Below are 12,820 nucleotides of genomic sequence, written 5' to 3' on the forward strand. Positions count from 1 at the left end.
GCTATAAAACTCTTAGAGGAAAACATAGGAAGAACACTCTTTGACATAAATCACAGCAAGATGTTTTTTGATCCACCTCCTAGAGTAATGGAAATAAAAACAAAAATAAACAAGTGGGACCTAATGAAACTTAAAAGCTTTTGCACAGCAAAGGAAACCATATACAAGACGAAAAGACAACCCTCAGAATGGGAGAAAATATTTGCAAACGAATCAACGGACAAAGGATTAATCTCCAAAATATATAAACAGCTCATGCAGCTCAATATTAAAAAAACAAACACCCCAATCCAAAAATGGTCAGAAGACCTAAATAGACATTTCTCCAAAGAAGACATACAGATGGCCAAGAAGCACATGAAAAGCTGCTCAACATCACTAATTATTAGAGAAACGTAAATCAAAACCACAATAAGGTATCACCTCACACCAGTTAGAAGGGGCATCATCAAAAAATCTACAAACAACAAATGCTGGAGAGGGTGTGGGGAAAAGGGAGTCCTCTTGCACTGTTGGTGGGAATGTAAATTGATACAGCCACTGAGGAGAACAGTATGGAGGTTCCTTAAAGAACTAAAACTAGAATTACCATATGATCCAGCAATCCAACTACTGCACATGTACCCAGAGAAAACCATAATTCAAAAAGACACGTGCAACCCAGTGTTCATTGCAGCACTATTTACAATAGCCAGGTCATGGAAGCAACCTAAATGCCCATCAACAGGCAAATGGATAAAGAAGATGTGGTACATATATACAATGGAATATTACTCAGCCATAAAAAGGAACGAAATTGGGTCATTTGTTGAGATGTGGATGGATCTAGAGACTGTCATACAGAGTGAAGTAAGTCAGAAAGAGAAAAACAAATATTGTATATTAACGCATATATGTGGAACCTAGAAAATGGTACAGATGAACCGGTTTGCAGAGCAGAAATTGAGACACAGATGTAGAGAACAAACATATGGACATGAAGGGAGAGAAAGCGGTGGGGTTTGGGGATGGTGGTGTGCTGAATTGGGCGATTAGGATTGACATGTATACACTGATGTGTATAAAATTGATGACTAATAAGAACCTGTTGTATAAAAAAAAATAAAAAATAAGATTCTGTGTGCAGACTTTCAATTAACCTCATTCAGTCCAGTGTCTCATTCTTGTCTTCCACGTATGCCAAAGGCTGAACTTCTCCGGGTTTTGCAGAATGAACTGGTTCATTTCACATCAACGTCTACAACTACAGGCAATTAGTTGTAATATAACTTCATCCATGCCACTAAGACTTCTTTGTCTCTGCTTTTTTTCCAAAATGTGTTGAATTCACCCACCTACTGTTATCTCCTTTTCTGTTTCCTGTCCTTGAAGATTAATGACATTTTTTAGCCCTTTACTTATTTTTTAGTAAAGTTTCGTTTGTGTGTGTGTGGGTTTACTTGATTTGTTTGTTTGTCTAATTGATTGATTCTAGCCTACTTCAAATCCTTTCTGCCAACAAGTTCTGGTCCAAAGTAAATATTCAAGAACTATATCTTACTTTAGTACCCACAGATAGATGGACAGATTTATAAAGAAAAAAAAGGAAAGAAGGAGGAAGGAAGGAAGGAAAGGAGACTTAGTTTAGAGTTAAGAAAGGGCATGGTTTGCGGAGACTATATGACCCAGATATTTAACATAGGAAATTTTGCCAAGTTATTATAATCTCTGGCATTTCCACTGAAAAAAAAAAATCCCCAAGCCTGGCCCCAAAATTACACCTCCTGGCAGAGAGTGTGAGAGCACTGGCTGCCTCTAACTATCATATATTCTCCCCTCTACCAGGCATTTTCCTGGATGAAAAGAAGAATTTTGAGAGTGAAGTTGGGGGAAGGGACAATGTGGAAGTATCCAGCTCCCCTCTGTGCCCAGCAGGGCATTACTATGCTTTCCAGCCAGCATCGGGAAACCAGCAACCACAGAGACCCTTCAACAGTGTTGCACTGAACACATAGTTGGACACGGTCCCTAACTTGGTGACCATGTGAAAGTGATGTGCTCCCCAGATGCCAGCAGGCACCGCCAGGCTGGCTGAAAGGACCCTTTGCTGGGTTTCCTAGGTTTCTGCAGGCACACTTCAAGAAGGTTATATGTGGTCTGTGCTGAGATGGTAATAAATTAAATTATAACTCTGGACTAGTTATCTACCATATAATGGTAGATTGTTTCACTGCCTGAAAAAGCAGAGACTCAGTACTTTCTCAGCTGCCTTTGATTTTCCAAGCAGTTGTCCTAGAAATTTTTAAAGAACATGTTCTGTTTTCATCTAAAAATCTGCCATCTTGTAAACACAGCATTTCTAATAGTCGAAAAATGTTTCTACTTTTAGCATGCCATTCAGTTTTAAATTAAAGTGTCAGGTGAGAGCAGATAAAACTTCTTTCTTCTCAAGTGTCTTTGTCACTCTCCTAGTTCAGATTCTCATTACTGCTAGTTTACTGCAACAGCCTTCTATCTGCCCTCAACCTTAACCTTCTCCTTGATTCAAATCTTGGTCTATCTGACTTCACGTTTATGCTCTTTTCATTACACAATACTTCCTTCCTACCAACCTTTCTAACCTGCTCATCTGTTGTAATAAGGGAAGGAATGCACCTCTGAGTAAAACCATTTGCCAACAATTAATTGTCTCTCTCTCTCTCTCTCCCTCTCTGAATCCCTCTCTCCACCTTTCTGTACTTCACACTGTCACAGACCTTAGAAGCCCATTTTGTTTATCTTTGTGTGCTTAGAATCTACTACAGTGTCTGGTACAAAGTAAATGCTCAATGGATATTTATTAAAGAAATTAACCATTAATTTACAGAAGCCATAATATATATCAAGTTGTAATTTTCTTGAATAGCCACAGTACCTGAAGTATAGAAGAAAAAGGAAATAATTGGATTGATTGGATTGATCCAGAGTCTGTTTGCGCTAGGTGGATGGATTGGAGAGATAAAGAAGCAAGGTAACAAGACAATTGGCTAAAGAGAGTGGGTGAAATGATGTTCTGTGTGATCTAGGGCAGACTTAACAAGAAGTAAAGACTTAAAGTGACTCATAAATTTGAAGAAAATGGAGCAGTTCAGGGAGAGAAGACCTTGAAATATAAAAGTGAATGTAGGGACTTCCCTGGTGACACAGTGGTTAAGAATCTGCCTGCCATGCAGGGGACAGGGTTCGAGCCCTGGTCCAGGAAGATCCCACATGCCACGGAGCAACTAAGCCCATGCACCACAACTAGAGCCTGCGCTCTAGAGCCCGCCAGATACAACTACTGAGCCTACGCGCCACAGCTACTGAAGTCTGTACACCTAGAGCCCATGCTCGGCAGCAAGAGAAGCCAGAGCAATGAGAAGCCCGCGCACCGCAACGAAGAGTAGACCCCGCTCACCAGAACTAGAGAAAGCCCGCACGCAGCAACAAAGACCCAACACAGCCAAAATGTAATTAATTAATTAATTTTTAAAAAGTGAATGTAGTATGAGGGAGGTGAGCAACTTGGCTAGGAAAGAGACCGTGGGCAGAGATATATTGGAGGGTAAGAGGTGGAGAAGTAACAGACTAACGCAAGGAGCACGAACAGCCATGGATGGGGACTGAGAATTGTAGAAAAGGTCAAGCAACTATAAGGCATCAAAATCATAAGGCAGTATTGCCAGAGTTTAGAAGGACATCCATGCTAGAATTCACCTGCCAATGCTTTGGTGAAACAGCTGGTAATATTGCCAAATGACACATGCCTTGAACAAAAAGAGGCTTTGATGTAAAGGTGAAGAAGTCATGATTTATCCCCTTCTTGACGAATGGGAGCCTAAACTGGGTATAAGCAGGCAAGATTTGTGCACACTATAGGACTAGAAAACACAAAGTGCTGAATGTAGTATAAGTTGCTCCAAAATATTTGGAAGAGTGCAAAGAAAGATGTATTGAGTACCTACTGAGAGCTGTTAGGGACCCTTGTAAGGCAGAGAGTAATAAAGAGCATAAGTGATCTGCTATTTTCTGTTCACTTCTCATTACCTATTCATTCCGACTGTACATATATACTGGATTCTTCAGAACAGCCTTACATGTTGGCACAGTCAAGCACATGCCTCAGTAGTCTGATTTTAGGGGTGAAGGAAGGCTCAGTATCTCTTGCCAGCCTGAAATGTCTCTAAGGAGTCCAGCTGCGCATTCAGAAAGTCACATGAATGTAATTTCTGCAAAAAATAAGTAAGATTTTTAACCTCTCCCTGCAGAGAAAGGATGCACAGTGGGGGATAAAGGCAGCATGCTGAGAAGGAAAAAAATTAGGTCGCAGGACATTTATTGGGAGATGAAGACATCGGCTGAGATGTGGAAAAAGAGTACAGAACAGGGAGCTCTGTGGAAGATCTCAAAGGCAGTCATCCCTTGCCACTCACTGTCACTAAGGACCTGGGCTTCTTAATCTTGTTCTCAAGGACTCGTGCACCAAGCATGACAGCTCCACTTTCCACTACAAATGGAAAACTATGTTTTTGACTTGAGTTGATGACTATATACCGCTAGAGCCACAGCAAAAAATTAAACAGAAAAACAAAACAGGCTAAATGAGGTACATAAGGTACTTATTTGCTGCATAGCTTAGAAGATGACTCAACTTCAGAATCCTGTATCAAAGTCAACTGTTAATTTTGATTTTTTCATGTTATCTCTTTGCTGGGAAATACAATGAATGAAAAGTACTCTCTCCTGACCCATCCCTTTCTCATTCTTTGTCTCTCTGTTACGTGTCTGTCTTCTGTCTGTATCTTTTTCTGACTTATCATGATCCTTGCCCTCCCCCATCCTCCTTCCCCTTCTCCTTCTTCTCCTTTTTCCCTTTCTTCTTTTTCTTTTTCTTCTTCTCCTCCTCCTCCTCCCCACTCCTCCTCCTTCTCCTTTTTCATTTCCCTCTCTCTCTCTCTATCTCTCCATCATTTGAGTCTTTAAATTAACTTTATGAAGATATAATTTACATACAAAAAGACACCCGTTTTAAGTATACATTTTGAAGAATATTGACAAATCTATACACTTTGGTAACCAACCTCACAATCAAGATACACAATATAAGTATCACCCCAGAAGTTCCCTTGTGCCCTTTCCCAAGGTAACTACTGATATGCTTTCTGTCATTATAGATTAAATTGTCTTTTCTAGATTTTCCAATAAATGGAATCATACACTATGTATCCATTTGTGTCTCCCATCTTATCCTCAGCATAATGAATTTTAGATTCATACATGTTGTTACAGGTATCAGGTTCAATCTTTATTTCCTGAATAGTATTCCATTGTATTAATAATACCTGTGTCATATGATAAGTGTATGTTTAACTTTATGGGAAACATTCAGTCTGGTTCAAAATGACTACACCACTTTCCATTCCCTCCTGCAGTGAATGAGAGTTGCATTTGCTTCAGATCCTTGCCAACTCTCCATATTGTCTGTCCTTTTAATTTTTGTCATTCTAATATATATGTATGCTGGTATAACATTATGATTTACATTTTTATTTTCCTGGTAAGTAATTATGTTGCACATATTTTGGTGTGCTTAGTTTCCATTCGTTTCTCTTCTTCTGTGAAGTGTCTATTCAAACTATTTACCCATTTTTTGTTAGTTTGTCTTCTTTTAACTGAGTTGTAAGAGTTCTTTATGTATCATGGGTACAAATCTTTTGTCAGATATAGATAGCAGCAGTCAAATATGTGGTTTTAATTAAATTAGCAAACTTTAAAAATAACATCATTGGTCATAGAATTCTAAAAATATAAAATAAATCTCTCAGTAACACTGGCTTTAAGGAACCTCTGAAATCCCAGCATCAGGACAAAAATCCCCATTTTTTAGCATCAATGTTTTTCTCTTACACTCTCTGTTTAATTTTTTTTTCTACAAAAATATGTGGTTGGTTAAACCCTTTACCCTAATGAATTTGACCTTGAAATACTGGGATAGTGAAACTTGACTTCAAATTTTAGTGTATTCTATAGGAAAACCACTTGCAAGAGTTTGTTTGTTTGTTTGCTTGTTTGTTTGTTTGTAGGGGTTGAAAAACTGTCTGTAAAGGACCTGATAGTAAATATTTTGGCATGGAGGGTCAGAATTTCCCTTTTAAAACTATTCAACTCTGGGCTTCCCTGGTGGCTCAGTGGTTGAGAGTCTGCCTGCCAATGCAGGGCACACGGGTTCGAGCCCTGGTCTGGGAAGATCCCACATGCCGCAGAGCAGCTGGGCCCGTGAGCCACAACTACTGAGCCTGCGCGTCTGGAGCCTGTGATCCGCAACAAGAGAGGCCGCGACAGTGAGAGGCCCGCGCACCGCGACGAAGAGCGGCCCCCGCTTGCTGCAACTAGAGAAAGCCCTCACGGAAACGAAGACCCAACACAGCCAAAAATTAATTAATTAACTAATTAATTAATTAATTAATTTAAAAAAAAAACTATTCAACTCTGCCTTTATATGGCAGAGAATGTATTGTCATAGACAATACTTGAATGAATGCATGCGCCCCTGTTCTAAGAAAGCTTTTTTACAAAAACAAGTGGTAGGCTGGATTTGGCTTCCTGACCCATGCTATAGTATGAGTGTGCGTGCGTGTGCAAGGGCACACATGCACATGCAAATATGCCAGAAATAATGAAAATAAGGAAGAAGGTTAGTTTAGTTTTGCAAATTATGTCCCTACCAGCTATCTCTGTACCACTGCAAAATTGGTCAGACTCTGGCACTATTGAGGTAAATTTTCAGGTTAACCTCAGTGTCATTCTGGTAAATTTATAGAGAAAATATTTCTGTTTTAAGGTCACAAACTGTGGTCTTACCTCTGATCAGCTATTACATAAATCTATGCCAGTCATCACAAGGGAAACTGGTGGATCAATTTAAACCTACCACTCCCATCAGAAAAGTAATTTTAAATGCATGTGAGGCTGAAAGAGCGGAAGTAACATTTTATCTGAAGAAACACTCAGAATCTGTAAAACTACTACATCAAAATAATGTGTATATTATTTAGGATGAGCCTGTACATTTGTAAGAAAATTACTCTAAAATGCTCACTTTTTTAGGTCCCAGTAATCTCCCTTTGATCCATCTTTATATGCCATAACACCTAGAGGCATTAATGGGTGCTCAGTAATCACTATTTGAATATATACATTCTCTAATATCACTTGTATCCAAAATTTATTGAGCATGAGACCCAACTGGTACAATACTAATTCCATTTTACTACCCCAAACTGGTTCCTCATCTTGAGTCTCTTAATTCTATTAATTCTACCATGATCTTTTCAATCATCTAGCTGAAATATTAGCTTTGTCCTGGATGGCACGAGAATCAATTGAGGTTAGAGCTTATCTGAGGACAGCCTTGGTGATTCCCTAGTCTGGAGAACCCAAGATCATTGGAAACATTTCACTCCTTGTTAGTTTTTAACCTCCATCTTAGACCCTTAGAAATGCTTATTTTTTCTTCTTATAAGAAGCATTTATAAGATTTATCTCCTTTGATACTTACAACACAAAATCATTAACTATTATTATTCCAATTTTAAATGAGAAAACCAAGGCTCAAAGAGGTTATACAACTCACACATTTACACAGATCATTAGAGCCCAAGTTTTCATTCAGTAAGACAGAGTCCCAAGACTTGAGGAACTTGCAATCGAGTAGAACAACTCAGGCACGTGCAAAAACTAAGCAATAAAATCAAATATGTGCTATGAAGGAAGTATCTACAGGGAACATCTGAGGTGCAACAGAATAGTGGAGCTTGCAGGCAAGAAGAGAATGAAAAGTTTTATTATTTTTTTCTTTAAATCAGTATAATTTCTTGGCCAACATTCAGCTTAGCATTTGCCTGGAGGTGTTGTGTATTGAGCACTCAAGCCCGTGAATAAGCATCAGATAGAAAAGTTTAAAAAAAAAATGAGATCAGGGCCTGGAAGCAATGGAGCGAGGGTAATGGGACTGTTGAGGTCAGCACAGGGAGGCAGGGGTAAAGCAAGCTTTTTGTGGTCCTGAAACTGGGCCTCTGATATCATAGCCCATGATATCATGTTATTTCTCTCTCTCCCATGAGCTCCTACAGATGCCCATTCTACAGAAAGAATAAAAGTTACAGGTGGCCAAAAAGCACATGAAAAGATGCTCAACATCGCTAATTATTAGAGAAATGCAAATCAAAACTGCAATGAGAAAAAAAAAAAAAAAAAAACTGCAATGAGGCATCACCTCTCACCGGTCAGAATGGCCATCATCAAAAAATCTACATCAGGAAACGCTAGAGAGGGTGTGGAGAAAAGGGAACCCCCCAACACTCCTGGTGGGAATGTAAATTGGTACAACCAGTATGGAGAACAGTAGGTAGGTCCCTTAAAAAATTTAAAATAGAGCTACCATATGATCCACAATCCCACTCCTGGGTATATAGCCAGAGAAACCCATAATCCAAAAGGATACATTCACCTCAATGTTCATTGCAGCACTATTTACAATAACCAGGACATAGAAGCAACCTAAATGTCCATCAACAGAGGAATGAATAAAGATGTGGTACATATATACGATGGAATATTACTCAGCCATAAAAAAGAATGAAATAATGCCAATTGCAGCAACATGGATGGATCTAGAGATTATCATACTAAGTGAGGTAAGTCAGACAGAGAAAGACAAATATCATATAATATCACTCATATGTGGAATCTAATTTAAAAAAAAAGATACAAATGAACTTATTTACAAAACAGAAGCAGACTTATAGATACTGAAAACAAATTTATGGTTACCAAAGGGAAAACGTAGGGGGGAGGGATAAATCAGGAGCTTGAGATGAACACACGCACACTACTATATATAAGCTAGATAACCAACAAGGACCTACTGTATAGCACAGGGAACTCTACACAATATTCTGTGATAACCTATAAGAGAAAAGAATCTAAAAAGAATGAGTATATGTATAACTGAATCACTTTGCTATACACCTGAAACTAACACAACAGTGTAAATCAACTATATTCTATTAAAATTAAAATATTTTTAAAAAAGAAAATAGCACACCGGCTTGTACAGAATAAGCTCCAAAAATGTGAGTTCCCTTTCCTACCCTGAAACAGCCAAGATAAATAAAAATGGCTCCTCTTTTTTGAAAAACAAAAAAGAATAAAAGTTAAAATTATGTAGTGGGAAGGTCTACCTATCCAATGTGTCTTAGTTTTAGGTTTATACCAATAGTATTGGCCAAAACTATCTGGAGCCTACAACAAAGGTTGGGCTGTTAAAAACGAGGAATCCTGTGATTCTTCATGACTAGGATGGTAGGTGGGAGTTACCTGCTGACACCCACAGTCTCATGTTAGCCTCTTGCCTCCAGATTCTCTGAGAATCTCCTCAAGAAGCCTCTTCAACCTGCAGTGGCACCTTTCTGTCAAATACTTCACACGTTTGTCACCAAAATGTTTTGGCAGAAGCATCATCTTCAGGTTTTGACATAATCCCGAAGAGAGACTTTTTCAATTACTACTAATGGAACATTACACTCCTCTTTGGGAACTTCTGCATGAATAAAAAGGGTCATTAATGACATCTACTCTCAGCCCGGAAATCATTAGTCAGTGCTTGGTGCAAGGTTTTTTTTTTAAGCACCTCATAATTTTCCACCCCACCACCACCTCTCCAACTCAAATAGCAAGTTATTGAGTTGACTATAATAAAGTCAGTGGTATTGATTCCCTGCAGGTGAAGGCTATTTATTCTCCATTGTTTTGTATATCCCATATTACACAATAATATCTCACATTTCTAAAGCACTGTTCCTTCTGAAGTGTTTTGCCAGTTCTGTGATATTTTCTGACACCCAGTAATAGGAACTGCTTTTGGGGGTAGCTCCTATGTCACTTTCACGTGTGAAAGACTAACTCAGGCTGTTGAAACGCCATACTGGGAGGGCATACCTATCTAATGTGTATTGTAGGACAATTGTTAAGCAATACTTATGCCTACTGAATGGCCAACTCAACATCTAAGAACAGTCAAGAAAAGAGGCAATGGTTTTAAAAGTTTGCTTAAATTATCCACAAGATTATTCCCACCATTGAGCCAATGCCAACGTAGATTTCTGAAGGTCTAAAAATGTCAAATTAACCATCGTACCTCTTACTTCAGCTAACCAACCTGTAAGGTAGACAGCTATGGTTGATCATTTAGACCAATGATTCTTAACCTCTTCCTCCTAATGTGTTCAAATATGAAAGACAGATAAAATTAGATAGGGGTTAAGTATGTTTCCTAGTAATTACCACTCAAAGCATTCTTTTCCAACACATGAAAACTTATTGTAACACAAATGAGCAGAATGATTATAATAGGATAAGCCTTAAGCTACTCTGGTTTATATAAAAAGAAAGTCAACCACAAACTTTGGCCCTTTATTAGCAACAATTTGCATTTGATATACCTCATGGCACACCAATAACAAAACATATTATCAAGAATTTCTGGTTATATTGAAAATAGGGCATATTATTTCAGCATCAATGAAATTTATTGATACCGTCTTCCCCTACCATCTCTAATGATAATTTTATACAGGAAAACAAAAAGATTATCTGCATGTGTAGCTATAATTTAGTCATACTGAAAGTCTTCTGGGTATTCATATCATTAAAGTTCTTTCTTAGCAAATGTTAAAAAGAAACAAGGGATGTCTTGACACCAAGAATAGCTTCCATGACTAAAAACAGAATCATGTCTAGAAAATACAATACAGTATAGTTGATAAGAGCACAAACTCTGGAGCAGATTGCTAAAGTCTGAATCCTCATTCTACCATTTATTAGCTGTGTGGTTTTGGGCAACGTATTTAACCTTCTGTACCTCCCTTTCCTCATCTGTAATATGAGGATAATAATAGTACATACCTTACAAATTTGTTGTATAGATTACATATAAAGCAATTGGAACACTGCTTCATACACACATAGTAAGTACTCAATAAATGTGAACTTTCATTATCATCCCATGATTGAAATCAACTATGAGAGAATGAGTGATGTTGATAGGGTGTCAGATTCTTTTAAATTTTACTTGAAAATCTCAAACACATGTAAATAATGACTTCGTTTGTATGGAACCATGAAAAAAATGAAAAGCTGGAGATTACATTTTTTTCCCTTGTATTCATTCTCCACTTAGATCAAAGCACAACTCTGTGGATAAATACAGTTGTTTGAGGTTGCAGAGGCAGGCTGAAAGCAGGAGATTAATCTATATATATAGATACAGAGTTGGTTTGTTTACTAATTTAGTACCATTTCTGGATTCACTTTTATGCACTCTGTAGAGAAGAGTGTCCTGAAAGTTGCAATTTTCAGACCAAATCAGACAAATACAACATGACATTCACTACAAATATCATACAAATAGAACTTAATACACCAAAATGTGAAATAGATGATATATCAGTTAGGAATGACTGTCACCTACTATTAACAGAAATTAGAAATGTGTGGCTTAAACAAGGTAAAAGTTTGTCAACCATCTTTCTATCTATCTATCTATCTATCTATCTATCTATCTATCTATCTGTCTATCTATCTATCTACTATCTATCAGGGTCAATGTATAAGCTCCAGCCTTCAGTGTCATCATCAGGGATCCAGTTTCCTTCTATCTTTCTGCTCTGCCATCCTTAGAATGTAGTTTCAGTTCTCAAAGACATCTCCAGGACCAAAGTGACTCCTGGAGCTACAGCCATTATGTCACATTCAATGCAAGAAACACTGAAAAGATGGAAAGAGCAAAAAGTTTAATCCAGTTGTATATCCCCCTCTTAAGGAGCTTCTCAGAAGATTAACTCAACATCTTCCACTTATACCTCATTGGTCAGAACTGAGTCATGTGGTCACACCTAGCTACCAGAAAACCTGGGAAATGTAGTTTTTTAGTTAGGTGCATTATAATCCCCAGTAAATTTGTATCTAGTGCTAAGGAAAAGAAGAATATAGGTTATTGAGCATATAATTTGCAGCCCCTGCCATATTCAGGTTGCTAAGAAGTTGTCTAGAATATGAATTTCTGTTTATCAAATTTTATGCTTACAATTTCTGGTTTGCAATTTTATATATTCCAACTATAAATATAGATAGATATATAGATGATAGTTTTTTTGGCAAAATACATTCAATAAATGTTAATTAAGCACTTAATATATGCACTATATTATAGTAGACACTAGAAATACAAAGGTAAATAAATTAGCAATTTCTCTCAATTTGCTTAGAATTTAGATAGGCGTGTGGACAAATTAACTGCTAATTGCAATAAAAATTGTTAAAAAAAAAAAAAAGTAGGGAGTTCCACTTCTGTCAAGACAGCATTAGGAGTTCCATGACTCTGAAACTGGTGAAAAGTACTTTTTTTTTTTTTAATAAACCATCTGGAGATGGTCCTAAGGGTATATAACAGATGAAGAAGCATTTATTCAAGAAAATCTACTCTAATTTGATAAGAACAGCAAGACTCTGTTATTTAAACCAAGATCTGCTTCCTCCCTTCCTCCTCTCAACTCAACGAAACTGATGAAGCCAAGAACACAGGCTTTCCTCTCTACCCAGCCCCCAGTTGGAGGGTTATCTTCCTAAAAATGGCAGGATGTCAGCCGTTCTCATGAAGCTCCTCGTTACTTGTTGCTCAGGCTATGTTCCAGGTGAGTGCAGCCAAAAGGTGGGGCTCCCTTCTTCCATCTAGCTTCAACTTATGAGATGGAGGCTCCATCTT

Source organism: Eschrichtius robustus, chromosome 3 (genome assembly GCF_028021215.1).
Source record: "Eschrichtius robustus isolate mEscRob2 chromosome 3, mEscRob2.pri, whole genome shotgun sequence".
NCBI classification, from domain to species: Eukaryota; Metazoa; Chordata; class Mammalia; order Artiodactyla; family Eschrichtiidae; genus Eschrichtius; species Eschrichtius robustus.